At 27.9% G+C, this 14,350-nt stretch overlaps 1 protein-coding gene across 1 annotated transcript in view; it reads right to left on the reverse strand.

The window, feature by feature from the left end:
- LOC111034377 (chaoptin) overlaps positions 1–266 on the reverse strand; it is a 78,391-nt gene extending 78,125 nt beyond the window's left edge. Inside the window, exon 1 of the mRNA XM_022315572.1 lies at positions 172–266. The gene's annotated coding sequence lies outside the window, so the exon portion shown is untranslated. The remainder of the gene's footprint in view (positions 1–171) is intronic.
- Between the last annotated feature and the right edge of the window lie 14,084 nt (positions 267–14,350).

Below are 14,350 nucleotides of genomic sequence, written 5' to 3' on the forward strand. Positions count from 1 at the left end.
TACATAGTAGTACAGTATTTGCAAAGGATGGTTTTTGGGAAATTATTTTCATTACTTTTTAAACATAAATGGTATCAAAGACCGATGATAATAATAATAATAATACTAAGAGTAATAATAATTCGGGTTAAAGGATTTAACGATCCCAAAAAAGTATAAAAAATTACTTACCTTCGAAATAATATTTTTGCTTTGTCACGGTTTCTTTTTCAATAATCTTCTTTTCTCCGTCACATCATGTAGTGTTGAGTCCTTTTCAAAAATCGGCCCCTGTCGAAAAACAATATTTTGTATAATTCTCAACAAACTAGAAATAACTACATACATTTATTGTATACATATATTATGTGTATATATATTATATATTACAAAGTTATCGATATATGTATATTGTGTATTTATATTATGGGTTGTACATTGAGAATGCGAAGAACAATATAATCTATCCTGTAAAAGGTCCTTCAATTTTGTACAATCATTAATCTCGATTAACGTTGATTCCCAAACGTTTTCCCACCCGAACAGTTTTCGGGTATTTTAACAAAATACCCGTCTCTTTACTGAAAGCAGCACCTCCCTTGTCGTTGTCTCATCCTTGCCTTTTGCGATGCCACCAAAAGGTCGGCTCATTAATTCAAAGTTGTCTTACGCCCGTCCAAACGTTAAACAAGCGACCAATTTACGGTGTGGCCAAATCGTGAAAATTTAAAATCGGTTTATTGTTATCAAAACTACCTAAGGTCTTCTCGGCTTTAGAACAAACGAAGAAGGCAAAGCGAAATATTGTCTAATTAACACATGAAAATCAAAACCATCAAAAGTGTTCTATGGCAACTACATTTTATGTCAAATGTACACAGAGAAGATACAGCGATAAAATATTATTTTTATATTATACACCACATTATATGGACGCATATTTTAATAAATTATTATGCAGCTTTTGAACAGTACAACTCTGAATAAGATTGTGTTTTCTATTACTATAATTTTTAATTGCATTTTTTTACTAAGTGATTAAGCCTGATTAAGTTTGGATTGAAATAAATATTTGTGTCCATCATAATAATAAATATAAATACTTAAATTAAGATGAAGATAAAAAAACAAATAAATTAATGTTATTTAAAAAAGTTTTTATGATTATTTCACACAATAAATGATATTGAATGGAACACTCGTCATTATTTACATAGGTGCTAATTAGGCTAGAGGACGTTAACATTGTTAATTTAAATACAATGTTTTATTAGAAATATAGTCATTTTTAAACTGAAAAGTTGTATTTTTTTAGGAATAAAATGTCAGTTATGACTGGTATTAAATTGTATTTAAAAAATATTAACTTTGATAAAAAATATCAGTACAATTTAATCATAACACCACCAGTACCTACCAGTGTTTATTAAATAGCAGAATAATGTTCCAAGATAAATTGGCACATGACCAAAATGCTTTGATTACGGTACAGGATGTCTGGTTTTTCACGCAGTGATCTCTAAAGTTGTTAATCGGCAGTTTATTATATTAATTACGTACCTACGTTGGAGTTTTTACGTTTTTATTTTCTTTAACATTTGCTGAGAATATCATATTATTATAATAAATAAACATAATACAAATAAATGCATTATAATAATACACTGGCCACAGTATTTCACTGTTTTCCGACCGAGTGCAACACCGAAAGAAACGGGGAAATTCGCTCTACTGTTTATAATAGGTGTCGAGTGTTCCTTGTAATTTAATAGGTCAATTTAACGGATGTGTTAAATTTGAATTCAATGATTAATCGTTTTACACGAAAAACGATTTTGAACGAACACGGTCTGCTGAAATGTGACACCAATCTGTCACCTTATATTTCTAAGGATATTTAGGATTCTTAGGCTGATAGGTATTTGTCGTTATTAATATTTATTTTTATTTTTATCAATAATTTGGGAGGTTGAAATCATTTTTTTCAAAAGCATCGCCTAAATATTATTATTGATCATTATAATGTTCGTATGCCGCACATTACCTGTGAATTTAACCCCGTATAACAGCTTGAAAATGTTTTTGGTATAAAACATAGTCTAAAATCAGTCTAAATATTTTGAACATTTTATTGTGTACATGTAGATAAAGAAAATTTAAATACAATTGGATTGTTTGAAATTTTTGCATCGAATATATTTTGATTAAAATTAAACAACAAGATTAGTATCGAATCAGGCATACATCATGTGTTCAGAATAATAGAACTTAAAACTTAAACATTGTAATGTTTATGTAATTTTCTTGTCTTTCACTTATTGACTCACGATAATAAATTATATATTATATGATGTATACCGATCGTAATTATTTCATATTGGCTTTTATACATTTTGGGAAACAAATATTTACTATACTTTTTATAATAAGCACATAAAATAATAACAGCTTTCTTAAAATGTGTTCCTTCAAAAAATATTCATTAGTATATTGATCACGGCTTACTTTTCATTAAAAACAAAATATACCATACAAAATGCAAAAAGTAAAAACAGTAATTATTAATATTTTTTAATAAAAATAATAACATAAATTTAAAACAGGATGCAAGTTGATATTCTTAATATATTTTAATTTTATACAGTTTAAGTATAAAATTCTACACCTATTATTTTCGATTTCATTGCACATTTTAAAGTGATTATTGCTGTGTTATAAATTCTTAAAGTAGGGGTCATATAATATTATTTTTCAAAAATCATGAAATATCGAAACTTTTTTCTTTTAATTCGTGACTTAGTATGTATTATTATATTTAGTTTTTAAATTTTGCCTCACTTGTTTTCTATAACATCACTGTGTTGCGTGTGCAGCTACAAAAAATAAACCTACCTGTGTCATAACAGTGGCAAAAAAAAAAGGTTAGTGGTCAATTCGATAAAAATTTTCATTAATTTTTGTTAAACTTCAATACACTTTTATTAGGCATACATATAATAATATGTAAATATGTATTTGTAATATTATATAGGTACCTACCCTTAATTTATCCAAAAATGCCGTGACCATTTGATTATAATTGGTACCCAACCGGGTCAATGGTACCCAGTTTTGGGAGTTGTACTCATAATTATACGTGTATTGACTTTCATGATGTAATCTAAAATTACATTGCTTGACCTAAACGATTAATTATTCAGTTTGTGATACAGATGCTATTAAAAATATTACGCAATTTATAAGTCAGCAGTAAAACACAATGACAAATCGAATTAATTAATAAAAATACCTTTATAACCCGGTTGGTCTGTTCTACAGGATCCGACTAATCCCCCTCCCTTCTAAAAAAAAAAATAATGTTTAGTAATGTAATGATAATGTATCATGAATAGTTATATTATAATGACATAGTTTAATCAAGATAAACTTGTTGCTCACACATTTTGGTACATTTATTTATATTATATATATATATATAGTATATACATATGATATAATCGTAAAAAATGTAACTTAATTTTATAAGCTATTCATATAGTTAATTAAATCATATTTATAAACAATAACGTACGGTTTTTAACATTTTAAACATGCCTATTCAGTGAATTGTGTATAATATGCACTACATTCTGATGATTCTGTATGTATTATCTATAACATATTATATGTTTTGAGTTATGAAAAATAAAACAATATGAATAAAGTACTTAAGTATGCATCAATATATGTATTTTTAACATTTATTTATTGAATAGTAATATTTTTTAATCTTATTCTGTGCATAAGCGTTTGGTAATAAAATGTATTTAAAACAACGATAGCCTTGCCTAGTCTTAAATAATACAATTAATACTTTGTAGGTATTGCATTTTTGGCATCTCTTTTATTTTTTACCCGAGCATTACAAATCAAAGTGGTGTGAAAAAAAAAAATTAAGCAAATGTTCATTGTAAAACTGTATTGTATTAGTTAAATTAAATTAGTTTCAAAGAAAATCTATTCTGGTTCATTGATTCAGTTACTGATTCCCCAGAAACAAATACAGTACACAGCTATTCCTTAAAATATTATTATTATAATTGTTGTTTTTGTACTTTTATTTTTAAAAATATTAATCAATAAGACACAAAAATTAAGCGAGGTGGGTATAGTGCAGAATTAAAAAAAAATATATAATACACAAGGGGAATCATTGACAAAATTCCCAAATAAGAAAATCAGTTATAATTATATTACACTACAATGATATGGAGATGATTTTATTTAAATTTATTGTACACAACTAGTAGTTAAATGATATTATTACCTATATCTATAGCACCTATCTAGCACCATCGATTACAATTAATGCTAGCACCTACATCGATGATTCAGAATATTTAAATCAATACGAATCGTAACTAAATACTTGATATTAAAATAATAATTTGTTACTCTAACGTTTCTGTTTTCAGCGTTGAACATATTATTATTTTGATTATTATACTTCATAGTAGTATACTAGTATTATAGCTCAGCTGTATTGTCGATATAATATTATACAACAATGAACTGTGAATAATTTGGATGATTTCCATATTTTTCACCGTAAATCATGTTTTGTCTCTCCAATTCATGTATGTGTGCATTCACATTCAATAATTATTATTCTATAGAGAGTGAAAAAAAACCTTAAAAGGCTCAAATCAAAACAACTTACTCTTTTGCTAATTTGAGATTTGAAATAAAATGAAAAAATAAAAATAGAAGGAAACACATGCTTTGAACGACAGTGTAAAGCTTTTATTTGTTCACCCAACGTTTCTGGAAACTAATTAAGTTTCCCTATCGAGCCAAAAATCTCAAACTTTGTACATTTCAAAACCAATCGTACAATAAAATGTTATACGCTTGACGATGATAATTTTCATTGCAATTAAAAGCAACAATAAAATTGTTGGTTAAAAATTTGAGAAAAAATATGCTCGTCTAATTTTGAAAATAAAAGTGAAAATATAATATAAACTAAGAATATGACAATAGAATAAAATATGTAACTCTACAATTTATGTCACTGTAAATATCTTTATATTTTAATGTTCAAAGTCCAACAATAATAATTTTGTGTTTACAAATTATATAAATAAATGTCTGCAAATTACTTCAGATGCTATAGTGGCCGAGGGTAACCGTAATAATAAAAAAAATTGTATAGAAACAACTTTTGAATTTGTAGGACCATTAATTACACTGAATTTGTCAATTTGTATGGTAATTTTTTTTAAAAATGAACATACTTTTGTTATACGCTAGCAAGAGTAACAAAATATTATGACAAAAATAGTTTGACATCGGCTCAATTAAAAATATGTTATTGAATATTGATTATTATTTGCGAAAACATGTTGTATTTAAAAATTAAGTTTATAATTACAAGCGTTATTTACGATTAATTTTTTTTTTTTTTTGAAAATTCAATAAAAGGATTTAGCATTGTATAATATACAAATTAAAAAAAAATCAATTCAATATGGATTTCACCCACACAAATTTAAATATTATTGAAACTAGTAGATATTTGTTTGTATTTCTCAGTTAGCAGCTGAAACTTTTCTGGTAGATTCAACATCATTTAATGTTAAATTGAACACCACCATATATATTGCTTTGATGTCCCAACAAGTTATAATTATATAACTATAACTTAAAATCATCAATTATTATTCTATTATATAAGAATCATGAATTTTGTACAGTATATTGTCTTATAATTGCATGAACTAATTTTTTTTAATTAAGTGGTTAAGCTGAAATGACAATGAAACATTTTGTACATACATAACTCTACAACGTTGAATTTTCGAAAAATTCTTTTCCCAGTGAATTAAAAATTAAATAATCGTATCTTATCTAATGTATACACTCGTTAAGAAAGTGGTTTTTATCTTAACACCTAAATTACTATTTCAATAATAAATGCAATCGTGCATGAACTATTGATATGTATATAATTGTTCAATATACTTATCGAAATGTTTTCGAGCTTAATTTATTTAGACACAAAAAAAATTTTGTTTAATTTTAAAGACACATTAAAATAGATGTTTCATTACAGAGGTACTCTATTAATAACGTTACAGACAAGTACAGCAATATTCATTTTTGATAATAATTATAATTAAGCACGTTAAATTCAGATCGTAGGCGAATCAATGCGGCCAAGTATAATATTTTGCAAAACATACTGCATTTTATGAAACTATAAAAATATTTAATTTCTCGCTCGAGTACGCTCTGGCGGCAAAAATGTGATTATAGTTCGATTTAAAAATAAATAAACAAAACATTAACATTTATTTTCGGCCGCGATAGTATGTCAATCGAAATGCCGAGACAAACGGAATAAAGTGCACCGTATATACCTGATAACGCGTAGGTTTATTATAACGACGATATCCGCACTTGAATATTATTGCGATTATTGTTGTTCATAATAATAATATGATATGAGCGCGGAGAAACGGATTGATAAACTATAATATCTAATTTGTGTGGAGTTTTACATTCACATGTACTGACAGCAAACAACTATAATACTGTCACGAGCACTATACCATCATCGTAATACGGTATACACCTATACCTACCTACCCACGCACGGTCTACCTACACATCGGTTCTGTATCGGGTTTGAAATCTGCGGATATGATTTAAAAGTTCCACATACCTTTTCTGCTTTAATTGTAATTACAGCACCGTCAGTGTTACAGCACGAATAGCAGGAAATTGCAGAGGGTGGGCACAGTCGATACGTTTCATATTATTATGCATGTGCGGGTGTGTTTTCAATTTTCTACTTCCAACATAACACTGTACACATAATCGCGTAAGTAATGGCATTACGTAACGTTTTCCATAGAAGATTCACCTATGGACGTACAATTTCAACGTGAAATTACATTTCTATGTATACATGCAGCGCGCGCATTTATTTTGTGCCAGTTGATCGATAATAATTAATAACAATCAATTTTCATGGCGAATTAATAACTCTTACATTTTCCCAAACCTATTCCGTGATGTTCAGTGATTACTTATCAATTACCGTGATTGCCTTACGCCGGCGTTTCAACGGTATTTTCTTATTTTATTTTTTTTTTTTTTATCATTTGTCCATAACAAAACTTACTGTAACTATAGTGAACGGGAAATCGCTGCAACAGTGGTCAGTGGGTGGTTTAATATATTGACATTCAAATAGGCTTAGTGGGTTGAGTTCTGCTTAAAAAAAAGTCGACGTATTTTATTTCACTAATCAACTGCAGTACGGTGCATTTCAATTTTGGAAAGTCAGTGTTAAGTAATCAATCGCATTAATATTTTGTTTTCTCTAAAGTCGTAGTAAATAATCTAAAATAAAAAGTGAAAACTGGTTGTGTGTATAATATAATATTATAGTATAGTACAATGAGTAAATGAAAAATAAACCAATCTAGCCGTTTTAGAATGCAGTTATTTATGAGTATAGGAGGTACCTAACATTTAGATTAAAAATTGACATAAATAATATAAGTCTTATTAAAATAAACCGTACGAAAGCCCTAAGTTTTTACTTGCATGTAAAATAGTAATGATTTCAAGTGAAATCTATAAGTACATATTACGATAAGACATTCACCATTATTGTACAACAAATTTTTGATACCCCTAAACATTACATTTTATTATATTAACCATATAATATATTAAAGTGAATTCCCTTGATTAATGTACGGTTAGTTTGGTATGAATCCATTGTGAAACACTGTTGCCCCAAAATTATCTCTCCCTCGTGGTACATAGTTTACAGGTATATAGTTATGCCGCTGCATCGATTTCCCACACTCAACATAAGTTTAGTTAGCTATACGCTGTGGGCACTGGTCTTATAATTAAAGTAATTGGCGATTTATAAATATTCATAGTATTTTAATATTATATTCACAACCTTGTAAACCATGAAACTTGTTATGGTGATGTAAGTTATGTTTTTCTAATATTCAGAAACGTTGTTCCTAAACATTTTTGTGAACACTATAGAAAAAAAAAAACCAAAAAGATTCAAAAATTTAAAATATTTATTTAAATATATTAAAATTATTAGTCTAAATATTTTAAAAATGTAATTGTTTTTTATTTCATATTGATAGTATTTTTTTATATTTGGAAAAAACCTACTTACCTAAATATTTTTCAATTTTTTTTACTGTACAAATTTCGTCAATGTTAATAAAAAAAATAATAGCATTTTATACTTCCAACTCATCAACATTAACTGGAGGATATCCCTCCACCATACTTTCACGGAGTAATTAAAACATAAATTGGTAATTTTAAAATATTTATAAAAAATCAGATTGAAACAATGCATTACACTAGTCAGAAATACGATTTAAATTGACTAAAAAATGTTTTAATTCGTATTCATGATTTCGTTTTAGCCGATAAGTATTTATTAAGTATCTTATAGATGATATTTTGTAAACTAAATTAATTGACATCAAGGATGAACAGTTCCTGGAAGCATTTTGGGTATTCACTCCTCTCGAGTACCATACGGAAATACTGACTGAGAACTAATTATAGTTTACGTATCGTATAAGGCTAAAATAATATAATGGTGTATTTCATTTAAATTTTAAATATTCAAGTTTTTTGGGAAATTACCATTTAAAAAAGACAATTATAGAATTCATGCTTCAAAATATAAAAAATCGAAAAATATATTTCAACTAGGATATATATATTATGTACCTGTACTGGTGGAATTCATGTTGTATGGGTGAAATCGTTGAGCTTAGGACCCATTAAAATGATCTGATTTTTTATTGCATTAGTACAGAAAAAAAAACAATTAACGTTAGCGTTAATAATAACTCAATATAAATTTAGGTATTTCAATTTATAAAAAAAATCAGATTTTTTTTTATTTTCTTCGTAATATTTTAAAGGATTTTAAACAATCAAAATCTCTCTATTAAATGAATATGTATAGCAAAAACGGGAGATACCTCAGAAAGGTAATATAAATTATCAATGATGCAATAAGAATTTAAAATAACGAATTATATTATTTTGACATATTACCGAAAACTTGATAAAGATTTTCAGGACACGTCCTTGACTAAAACCAATTCGGGTGATATACACTGTCAATACTTATTATATCTTGTAAATGGCGAATAACGAAAATACACTAGGTATTGTATTATAATACGTGTATGTGATATGACTATTGTGTTTGCATTTCTTGTGCAACGATATCAATGCATAATATAATATTAACAAACCATTTGCGTGTAACTATATCTATTGTTGGTGTTTTTAAAAAAATATTTCACTCATTCCTCTCAGAATGTGAATACCTCTTAAAAGGTTTCATCTTTAGTCGAGTAGTATTTATAGCCATACAGGTACTTATTATGGACAACATCACAATTTTTTATGGTGAAAATATTAACTGGACCTAATGACGATGAATAACTAATAACTATACTTTACTATATGAGGTAGGTATAGGATTTTATAATACGTTTTGAAATTATTTAAATGTATAATTAAGCTTAAGTAAAAAAATAAATAAATCAATGAGCAATTAATCTATACCATAAAAACAGAATATTAATTGAAAAATGTATTATTTTCGACACATTTGGGTATTCCTGGTAACTTCCAGCACTAACCTCTTCGAGAATTCCTGAAAATGGGAATATTATTTTTCAAGAGATAGATCCCGGAAATTCCCGAGAGTTCCAACCCTAATTGACAGGTATGGTGAATTAGTATTAAGTCGATAAAATTAAGAACGATGCATTTCATAATGAAAGGTCTTACACTCTAGTATATACGTATAGTTGGGGGTAATCAGTAATCAGAAGGCTGTAGCAATTTTAGGCAGAAATATACAACATTTTTAAGTTTACATTATAAGACATGATGTCCCTAATATCTTGTTAATAATAAATTAGAAAACTATTAATTATTTATAATATAAAAATTAAGTAGGTTGGTACTTTTATTTTATTAAGTTATTCTCTGATATTTTTCACAACAAAAAACTTGCTTTATCAATTAAGTTCCAGCTATAGTGTAAGTGCCGTCAGCGAAAAGGAGCGTCGCCAACACAAAATATTTTGTAACTAAGTTAATTGCAAACTATAATGACTGAAATTGGTTGTACTTAAGACTTAACTATTACGGCTGTGGTAGCCCACACACGCTTTCCCGCTCATAGCCGTTATCTCGCGATAAACTTAAACCGGCATACACCATGGCAGATAAACATTATATAACCACCCTAAATAAAACTACATAAATAATACAATAATCTCATAAACAAAGTGTGTCAACGCATTATACCATTTCAGCATCTCAATCTAAGCAAAATAACGGGTTCATCACTACTATAATACAGCTTCTAAAATGTCTTATTTTGACAACTCAATTACTAAACACGGCTTATCGTCAAACAAAAACAAAATACCTTATGTTCTAAAAAAAGAAAAACTCCCGAAAACCATGATAACCAAACACACAACATTGAATTAGAGTCCGACTATAGTGGAACTATAATCACAACCAAACTACTTTTCCCGATCTTCATTCGTGTATAGTAACTGATTTCAATTATTTCTGTGATACTCCAACAAGTGATTTTTTCTCCTGTAAAAGTTCATCAAATTATGTTAAACGCTCAACCAGTTCAGTCTTATTTTCATCTTCAGTCATAAAGTTTTCATATTCAGAGTCTCACTTCTCAGTTATTCAATACTTCCTATCACACAAAGAAGACTTTGACACATATACCAATTCAAAGAAAATAGAGTAGTTTCAGAAAGTGGTTCTCAGAAATATTCACCACTCTACCTATTGATAGAGGGAATCAATTACTATCATAGTATTGTTACAGAAGTATGAAAAATGTTCTTTAACACAACATCAAGCTTTCTCTCACACTTTTTGTTGTTCATTTTAAACCTGGCATTAACATATTTGAAATGAAATAATTAAACCAGAAAAAACTTATAGAAGCGTGCAACAGGCATACAGTGTGCAAAGTAAAGTTTGGAAACAGTATATCAAAGAGTTTTGAGGTTAAAACTGGACTTAAACAGAGTGGTGCGTTATCACCAGAACTTTTTAACCTAGCTCTTGAGAAGGTGACCAAGTCAATGTCAATGTGACAGGCATGGCGATTTTATCCAATAGTATGCTCCTTGTCCACGCAGATGACATAGTTATATAATAGGCAATACACAACTCGAACCAATGATTTGATGAAAGAAGCAAAACCAATGGGCCTTGAAATAAACCTGGAAGAAACCAAATATTTAGTCATGACTAAAAGGAAGAGAGGTGGCTCGGACCTGGTAGCAGAAAATTAGACCTTCGAACAATTGGAAGATTTAAAATATCTTGGGAAGTACATAAACCAACCCAATAACTTGCATAACGAAATTAAATTGAGGATATCTGCCACTAACAAGGGCTGCTATGCTTTGGGAAAATGGTTCAAGTCAAAACTTCTTTCTAGACAATCAAAAGAACGCATAAACTCAAGTTTCCTGTGGTCAGCTTTAACGTACGCGTATGAAAAATGGTTGATACTAAAGAGGATATGAGTACAAAATGGCGTGTTCCGAGAGAAGAGTTCTTAGAAGGATATATGGACCTATTTTAGAGAATGAAGTGTTCAGAAGAATAACTAATGGAGAAATACAACAAATTTACCAAAAACCTGGTATCAACGCGTACTTCATGAGTAAACGAATCGTGTGGGCAGGCCATGTGTGGAGGTCAAATATAATTTTAAAGAAAGCTTTGAAAAGAAAAATCGATGGGAAAAGACCTATGGGTCGCCCTAGACAGAACTGGGCAGACAGGATCGATGATGATTTAAACAAATGCACCCAGGGAGTAACTATAGCAGACAGCATGAATAGAGATAGATGGAGGAAAGTAGTAGAGGCAGCGAAAGTCCTTCAAGGACTGTAAAAGCTCAAGAAGAAGAAGAATGTTTTTGTTGTTAGGGTCACATTAAATCCTATTGACCCCCTGCTACTAACATGTGACCATTATGGTGACAACCATCTATCTAATAAATCTCAAAAATATTTGAGTCTTTTAGCAAAATATGTTTTTTCGGTGGGTTGACGGTGCCGCTAAGACTGTCTACTGACTACTCTAAAATAAAAAATCCCCGACCACCAATTTACTAATACTAAACTAAATTTTGTAAACGCTACTTCAAATTCAACTCCAGCTCTCTATAAATTCTGTGCTCAAACTTTTAGTAAAAAATAAAAATCGAAGTAACCAGTCCAACTTTACATGATGTCTATAAATTAGTCTCATAACAAGACTACATGTATTTCTAATTGTATTTGTTGTGCAAGTTTCATAAAGGTTTAAATAATGGTTGGACAAAAAAAGTATACATATTGGTATTGATTTGTTTTATAAAAATATCAGTGAGGTATGTACATATATTATTTTAATAAACTTATAAATTTAAATAAAAAGAAATTAATTGTTTGCTGAACGTAGAATGAAGGATATGATTCGGTAGGACGAAACGAATATAAGTTCAATTAGAGCGTTATAACATTTAGGTAGACATTTTATTTTCTATAGATAGTGTTAATGGTACCAACAATTAATAAAATAAATATATGTACTCTTTCCTTTTACATTTTTATACTTGTTCCAAAACTTCATAATGCACTAGATAGTCGTTAAGTGTAAATAATGCAATGTGTAATTTTATAAAATCTGATTTTAAGCAATTAAATATATTTTTATTTTTATTTTGTAAATTTTGTTACAGAAAAAATATCAGATATTACATGCTATACTATATTTTTACTATTGTAGGTCACCTTATGTGAAAATAAAATACCTCTGATGAATGATATTGCATTACCATAAATATTATATATTTATTTAATATTAATAATTAATTATTTATTCATTATAATACTAGTACATACATTCGTTTAATTAACAATTTTTAATATACAATGAATAGCTTTTAACCTTTTTTTTATTATGAATCTTCAATAATAAGTAAATTGTATAAGACTCATAAACATATTTAAAATAATATGCATAGTAAGGTACAAACGACGAATAAAATTATAAAGGTGCAACAGTAAAATAAGCTAAGACTTAAATGATATCTTTCATCGTCTAAACCATAGGGTTTTCAGGACCATTCGTACATAGATATTATGTTTTTAATTTAAATTAATTTTACAGAAATTAATGATAAAAGCAATAGTTCATTACTTAAATTGATATGATATTTAAAATGGAATTTATAATTGATCTTAAAATGCTTTAGTGTTTGTCTAAACACCTATAATTATAATTATTTTTACTGAATTATATAAAAATGAAAACTGCAGATACTAAAATGTCCATTCACGCTATTATTATGCTAATTTTGAATGTCTTAATATAAAATATATAAATGATATTAACTTTGTCTGTGATAAATGAAAGTAAAATAAGCAAGTTTATTTTTCTACTGCATTATAAATACTCACCAGACCCGAAAAATATACGGTTGACTGAACGATGAGATTTTTTTGGGTATATTTTTTTTTTGTAAAAACAGAATCGTTAAAATTGTGTTATAATTTTTAACGTAAATAAATATGATAAAAAAAGAAATACGTTTTAAAATTAGGTTGACTTGCATTTACTGCGTTTATCGAATTACTGTACACACTTTTATATCAGATCCCTAACTGTTTATGCAATGGATAAACTTAATTGAAAATAACTAATTGTTAATTTTGCATTATAACAATATTGTTTTATACAATTTTAATAATTTTTATTTTTATTAATTATTTCAATTTCAATATCACTGTAAAAAGAATTTGAATTATTGTTATAAGTAATGATCGTAATAACAAAAAATAATAACCATTAAAATAAGTATTGTAAAAAGTATTATAAATTTAGGAAAAATACCGTAATAATGTCAAACGTCGAAAATTAAAGACATTTTATCAGATATTTATCTAGACTATAAAAAAGTTCTAATAAAAGTAACGAAACATTTATAAATTAAAAGAGTGAATATCGTTAAAGTTTCAGGTAGCAAAAAAAAACCCATTTACATGCGAGTTTTCACGCTAGTTTATTTACGTACGAGAATTAACTCGTTTCCACGAAAAAAAAACCTATCGTGAATAGCACGTGTCTACACGTACATCAAAAAACAAACATGTTTAAATAATATCAAGAAATCGTTAAAAAATTTTACCTGCCTGCATAATATTATTATTATGGATGTGTATCGTTAATCGCCATTCGTCTTGTTGGGACGTGTATTTATGGCTGG

This window comes from Myzus persicae, unplaced genomic scaffold (assembly GCF_001856785.1).
Source record: "Myzus persicae strain clone G006 unplaced genomic scaffold, MPER_G0061.0, whole genome shotgun sequence".
NCBI lineage: Eukaryota > Metazoa > Arthropoda > Insecta > Hemiptera > Aphididae > Myzus > Myzus persicae.